Source organism: Leptodactylus fuscus, chromosome 2, assembly GCF_031893055.1.
Source record: "Leptodactylus fuscus isolate aLepFus1 chromosome 2, aLepFus1.hap2, whole genome shotgun sequence".
Classification (NCBI taxonomy): Eukaryota; Metazoa; Chordata; class Amphibia; order Anura; family Leptodactylidae; genus Leptodactylus; species Leptodactylus fuscus.
The window spans coordinates 237019522-237027200 of NC_134266.1; positions in this window are offsets into that span (position 1 = coordinate 237019522).

Here is a 7679-nt window from a genome sequence, read left to right on the forward strand (position 1 = left end):
GTTTCTTTTTATCATTTTGTGTGTATATAGAAATATCTATCTATCTATCTAGAAATTGAAATATTGTTAGCAAATTATTCTATAGTTACTCAACAAGCCCACAATTCCTGTCTTCATTTTTAGGAGCACATCACCAAAGCAAATGCCGAATGCTAGTTTTCTTCATTTGAGGTGCAGGTAGCGGAGTGACTCCATCACCAGCAGAAACGTGGCAGTAAAGAGGCACTGATAAATTTGATGTCTTACATTTTGTATGTCTTTAATTTGGGCAAGGGAAGGGGTGATGAAAAATGAAGCTTCACTAAATAAAAACCAAGTACCAATGTACTGTGTAGTGTGTGATGCCCTGTTTCTCTGAAACTCGAAGACCAGGGACAAGAAAATGTGCTTGTATTTGTGACCAATATCATAATAATAGGTACTAAGTAGAGATGAGCGAGCACTGTTCAGATCAGCCGTTCCGAACAGCACGCTCCCATAGAAATGAATGGAAGCACCTGGCACGTATACTTTTCCGGCCAGGTGCTTCCACTCATTTCTATGGGAGCGTGCTGTTCGGAACGGCTGATCCGAACAGTGTTCACTCATCTCTAGTACTAAGGAAGAGCTGGCGAAATAGGGCAGGAGGGCAACTATGCATAAGGCTAGGGCTACATGGCGAATTTGGCTGTGACCAAAGGTTGTCGTGTCCCCTTCGCTCATGGTAGTGAATGGAGCTGCATTGTGACCCCTAGTTGTCTAAAGCCTTGTCTTTCAAGTTGCAGAAAAAGTCAAGCAATGTTTGACTTGATGTCACAGTCACTGCACACTATGGGTTGCAATACCATGGCATTCACTAAGGCCTGGTTCACATCTGCGTTCGGTATTCTGTTCAGGGGACCCTCCGAACAGACTACCAAACGCATTAAAAAGCTGTGAGCAATGAAAGCACACGGACCCCATAGATTATAATGGGGTCAGTGTGTTTTCCACACAATCCATGTCATCACGAAGAGAGGAAGGTAGTTCTTGAAGTAGTTTTCTCTCCTCATGACTCCTGTGGACACCGCATGGAAAATACATGGACCCCATTATAGTCTAAGGGGTCTGTTTACTTTCATTGGTGACCGTTTTTTAATGCGTTCAGTATTCCTTTCGGGGGTCGCCAAGCGGACTCCCCAAATGAAATACCGAATGCAGATGTGATCTGGGCCTTAGACCATGTCTTTCAAGTTGCAAAAAAAGTCAAGCAATGTTTGACTTGATGTCACAGTTGCGGCACCCACATGAGGTTGGCCTATAGGGGATTGATCTCGCAATGAGAGAAGTGGCCAAAATAGTCCCTAGCCCATTACTACCACAATGCCTGTTAGGGTCAGTGCACACTGAGTTTGTTGACGCTGAATCAGCCTCCAAAAAATGCCTCCCAATACAGTTCTATTGGGAAGCTTTTTTTGGAGTCGGATTTTGAGGCGGATTCAGCGTCAAAATCAGCGCCAAAAAACTCTGTGTGCACCGACCCTTATAGAGGTAGAGGTCGTCTGTAGAAGAGGTTTCACAAACAGCATTAAAAAAAAAATTGCCTCTGTAGCTTTTGACGCAGTTATGGAGCCAAAGGCAGAAGTGGATCAGGCAGGAATTAGAAGTTTGTCCTTCTTTATATTTTCCATTTCTTTTAAATTCACTTGAGGCTTTGGCTCAAATACTGTATCCAGGACTGCAGTAGTGTTTTCCCCAAAAAAAATACAGCGTATGAACCCACCATAAGGATTGCATGTGGCTTTTACAAGTTCATGTATTTTTTGTCATCATAAAGGAATGTTGGAAGTTCCCCTGCTGTTTGTACTGTATAAAGGAGTTGTATGAGATTAGGAAAATGTGGCTAATTTCTTCCAGAAACAGGGCCACTTGCCTATTCACTGTATGAGGTACTGCTGCTCAGCCCCATTCAAGTAAATGGGATTGAGCTGCAATACCATATTTAGGTTATGGCCCCATGTGGCGGAAACACAACTTTTTTTAATTGCACATTTTGTAGTGGTTTTTCGAGTCAAAGCCAGGAGTGAATGGAGCAGATGGTAGAAATATAAGTACTATATATATATATATCTCCTGCCACCATGGCAAATGCCACCATGCCACCACGCGCGGAAAATGGAACCCATTGAAGTCAATGGGAGTCTTCCTTTCAGCGCTGATTCTTCACTCGAGTTATTGTGGCAAAATCAGCGCCACACCCTGACTTTTTCTTAAAAAAGCACAGAAAAATCTGCAACACAAAAATCTGTGTTTCCGTGACATGGGGCCTCAGCCTTACGCTTTACATTTCTATCTGATCTGTGACTCCAGGTTCTAGTTTAGGGTTTATTCAGACTTTTTTGGCTCTGATTTTGAGATGTTCTCAGTCTTATATACATAGCGCCAAATCCTCCTTCCATTCATTTCAAAGGGTTATGACACTTCTGGTCTTAGCACAGATTTTTTTTCCAGATTACTGAAAGAAAAGCATCATGCCCTCTCTTGGGCTGGAAACCACAGCCCCATTGCAATAGGAATCTAGGGTGGCATGGTTTTCTGGCGCTGTTTCTAGCATGTTTTTTGACACAGAATTGGATTTGACACAGAATGTTTTGGGGGAAGATAATGCCTCAAAGTCAGTGCCAAAAATGAAGTGCAGACATTCCCTATGGGTATGCAATGTCTTGTCACTTGGTATGCCTATTACTACAAATACAGTATATGTTGCGGCTACAAATATGCTGAAGACATGATGTCACTACCATAAAACATTTCACAGGTAATCCTATTCTTTGTGTTATCTTTGCACATTTTGTCTATATTATTTATATAAAGACAGATCAGATCTGGGAAACACACATTTTTGCCTCATTTTATCTTTCTTTAGTATTGTTAGGCACAGTGGTAAGCTGTGTGCAAGGACACCAGTAAATTTAAGGGGTTTCTTATCTAAGGTTGTGTTAGCAAAATGCATGGTGGCTAATGCTCATCATACCCTAAATTGATTTACAAAAAGAATAACTACTACCACAAGTCAAAAAAATCTAATAAATACTAGTCTTTTTATTGTACAAGAAAAGGGTGTCTGCTGTTTGCCTCTTTCATGCTCTCGTATGCTTCATTACTCTCTTTATAGCCATAAAAAATTTTTTTTCTTTTTATAATTCCACAAATGAAAGTTACGATATGAAGCTATTCTAGAGAATTCTTATTTTCTGTGTGTATAGTGTCAATGTTCTCAGTCAGAAGACACACAAGGTGGGTATGTCATGTCTTATGGATACATGCAGTCTATGGTGATTATCAATGTATAATCTGAGTATACCATGAGCAAGGTACTGAAGTATAGAACTCTGTCTCAAAGACAGAATTTTTTATCAATTTGGTAGTTTATAATTTGGCACCAGGATAATCTTTTATCGGGTGCTGGAATCCAGGGCTGTGGAGTCAGTAAGGCCTCGTTCACATCAGCATTGGTATTCTGTCTGGGGGAGTCCGCATGAGGACCCCCTGAATGGAATACCGAACGCAACTGCATACGGTGTGCCAATGAAAGCACCCAGACCCCATAGACTATAATGGGGTCCGTGTGCTTGCCGTATGATCTCCGCAGGGATCATGCATACAGGAAAGTAGTTCACAATGTACTTTCCTGTCCGCATGATTTGTGCAGGCAGCGCACAGCAAGCACACGGACCCCATTATAGTCTATGGGCTGTATGTGCTTTCAATGCACAGCAGTTGCGTTCGGTATTCCGTTTGGAGGGGTCCCCATACAGACTCCCCGAACGGAATACCAAACACAGGTATGAACGAGGGGTAAGCAAAACCACCGCTCTTGACTCCTCTATTTTTCTGCAATCTGATTGCTCAGACTGGCACATACTTTACAGCACTCTAAGGCCGAGGCCCTAAGGGCAGGAAACGCCACGATTTGCCTGCAGCCGAAACATTGTGAGAAAAATTGTGGTGTTTTACAATACAAGCAAAGTGGATGGGATTCTGGCTAATCACATCCACACATTGCAGAAAAACATCTGCAGCGAACATACTGTGATTGCAAAAACCATCGTAGCAAGACTAAGGAGAGTAGATTTATTTTGAAATGAATGGCAGAATTTGAGAATATAGCAGGATATAAAGTATCTATTAGAGCAGTGGTTCTTAACCTTGTTTGAGGTACCAAACCCACCAGTTTCATAGGCACATTCACCGAACCCTTCTTTAGTGATAAATCAAAGCCTAGGATTTGATCGAACCCTGGTTAAGAACCGCTGTGTTAGAGGTATATTGATATAGAAAAACACATGGATGTGTCCTGGAATTTATCAATTGAATGCAATGATCATGTGCTTTAACCCCTGCGATTTACAGCACAGCTGCGAAGGAGTTCCCATGGAAGATGGTGCTGGCTCAGTAGTTGAGCTGGGGCCATAAGCAGCGCAGTGTCAGCTGTAACTACCAGGTGATAGCCTCCGGCCGCAGCCACCATTACCAATGGACTACAAATGTAGGCTATTAAACCGTTAGATGCTATACTCACTAGAGGGAAAGACAAGAAACATAACCAAAATAATCTACATACATTCATTCTAATATACACAAAAAACTAGGGCAAAAAAGGGGCAGAACTACATGAATATTTCTACTGTGCCTGAATCAGGCGAACTGCCATAAACATCACAAAAATTGTAAAAAAAAAAAAAAAAGTACTTTATTAAATTTAACACATTAAAAATACACAATAATGAATGTACAGGGGATAGTACAAACCATATAATACATGGAGGTTAAGTTGCAATACTGCATCAAAGGCTGTAGGTATAACTCATGTTACATATATATATGGTATACCATGACATCTGATATATATATATATATATATATATATATATATATGTAACATGAGTTATACCTACAGCCTTTGATGCAGTATTGCAACTTAACCTCCATGTATTATATGGTTTGTACTATCCCCTGTACATTCATTATTGTGTATTTTTAATGTGTTAAATTTAATAAAGTACAACATTTTTTTTTTACAATTTTTGTGATGTTTATGGCAGTTCGCCTGATTCAGGCACAGTAGAAATACATTCATTCTAAGTATATCATCCATAACAATTCTTAGTAGTGAAGTATAGCTATCTATATCCCAAAGTATGTGCCACTTAGACTAACTATACACTAACAAAACACTATTAGCGCCTTCTTTTCTGAGCCCTACATTGCACCAAAACAATATATATGGGGTACTCATTAGAAAATGCAACAATTAGTGCGGGATTCTTCTATTACTCACTATAAAGATTTAAAAAATAGTGTGAAAACAAATTTTTATTGAAAAATTAATGTTCACAGTGATAATAAAATGGTTACTACACCCTTAGGTAGGGTTCACACTACCGTTGGTGTCAGCCTAGAAGGTGTCCGTTTAAAAAAAAAATGGATACCTATCATAACGGACACGATCAGACAGTAACAGATGGCTATCAGTTACTGTCCGTTATATGTCCATTGCCCATAGACCTCAATATTAAGAAAAAAAAAACGGACACTTTTTTAAAAACGGACAGAAAAGTCCTGCATGTGGGATTTTTTTGTCCGGTTGAAAAAACGGACATGGTTGTAAACGGAGACTAAAGGACAAGATAAAATCTCATTGAAATAAATGGAAATTGCAAACAGACCAGCTAGTGCACATTGCTCAAATCTTGTACCGACAATAGCCCCGCACACTGCTGAGCGGACACCACCGTTAGTGTGAACACCCCCTAGATAAATTCCTTGTGTATTTTCCAAAATGAAAAAAAATTCAAGTCTTTCCAATTTTTTTTTTTTTTTTGGAAATTTGGAATTTTTAAATAAAACATATTGACTAAAATGGATTACTAACATAAAGTACAATGGGGCGGACATATTAAGATTTTAAGTTTTTTTTAATGCATTTGTCCAACTTCTTAATTCAGGTACTAGTTAGAAATAATAAAGTTATGTTAAAACTAAGTAAACCATTGTTTTTCTCGTGAAATTCTCAACAAGTTTGATGTGTCACATGACCCTCTTCCCACTGAAAAAAACTAAGGTTGGATCCAAAATGACCAAGTTCAAAATGGCCGCCATGGTCACCACCCGTCTTGAAAAGTTTTTCCCCTCCTATATGCTAATGTGCCACAAACAGGAAGTTGATATCACCAACCATTCCCATTTTATTTAGGAGTATCCATATAAATGGACCACCCTGTATAATAAAAGGAATCGTCGTCTACTAAAACCACTTAGATTTTATTTCAGACAAAAACACAAATACAGCGGTCACAGGGAAGAGTCCATATACAATATGAGAAATAAAAATAAAAATATGCTTAAATAAAAATAATACAATTGAACAAATGTTTTGAGTTTAGGGAGTCAGCAACAAGCGTGGTAGTAACAGGGCCGAGCTATAACCATCCACTTATTCAATAGGCAAATACGTTGTTTTAATAAGGGGTGAAGTCAAGTTCTCCACGGGCCTAACCCTGCCCCTCTTCTCTATTCTTCTGCCTCTGGTACAGCCTGACATACATCTATTGCTAATGCTTCCTATAGTATCTGCATGAAATGTAGGCGCCCAGAGACAGTCAACCCCAACTTCTATTATTACTACATTTACATCTAGCAATCCACCATAAGTCACTCATTTTGAAAGTGAACACAATATTCTGAAGGAAAACTCACCTCCTGTTCTCAGTGACTACTCCATTAGTCTCAGATGGTTCACCACCATTTTTGCTGGTAAATATTCCTGGTTATAGAGTATCCATCTTGCTCAGCTGTAACCATGCTGTCCTTGTAGGAGTGGAGATGTCTTATTGTTGGCTCTTTGCTGCACAACTCTATCACCCCTTACTATAGACCAGTAATGGTGAACCTTTTAGAAACCGAGTGCCCAAACTGCAACCCAAAACCCACAAATTTATCGCAATGTGTCAATACAGCAATTTAGCCATAATACTGTGTGAATCCACAATTGCGGACAATTATGAACCTGCAAAATACAGTGGTGCGAATGGGGCCTTACCGAGCTTTCAATGATACAAAACAACTTTGTACTGCACTTGGCATAATTTTGAACAATTGATGTTCACTATTTACATGACATAGATCTGTTTTATAGTGACTGTGTAATGTTATTACGGTCTGTACTAATATCACGTCTGCTATAAAACAGATACTGTGTGATATAAATAGTGAAGGGACTCCACACAGTACTATATGCTCCATAGTGGCTCCTAGATGGTACAATGTGCTCCACAGTGGCCCGCACACAGTATAATCTGTCCCACATATGGGTGCCCACACAGAGGGCTTGGAGTCCTACCTCTGGCACACATGCCGTATGGTTGCCACCAGCTACTGACTATGATTGGGCATGTCCTCTCTTGTCCGCACACCCTTTCATGTTCTCCCTGATATTTCAGTCTGTTGGTGATACAGTGCACTCAGTTAGGGTGTAGGTGTGCACATGAGAAGGATATGAGGAGTTAGTTCTGTTGTACAGTAGTCACACAGGATCAGCATTTGTTGTTGGTTTACTTCAGTAGTTGTAAATGAGCAGCTATAGGTCTTTGCCCTAAAGAGGCCATGTATTTTTCCAGGAGTCAATGTGACCATTTATTTAATGCTATACACTAAGAAAA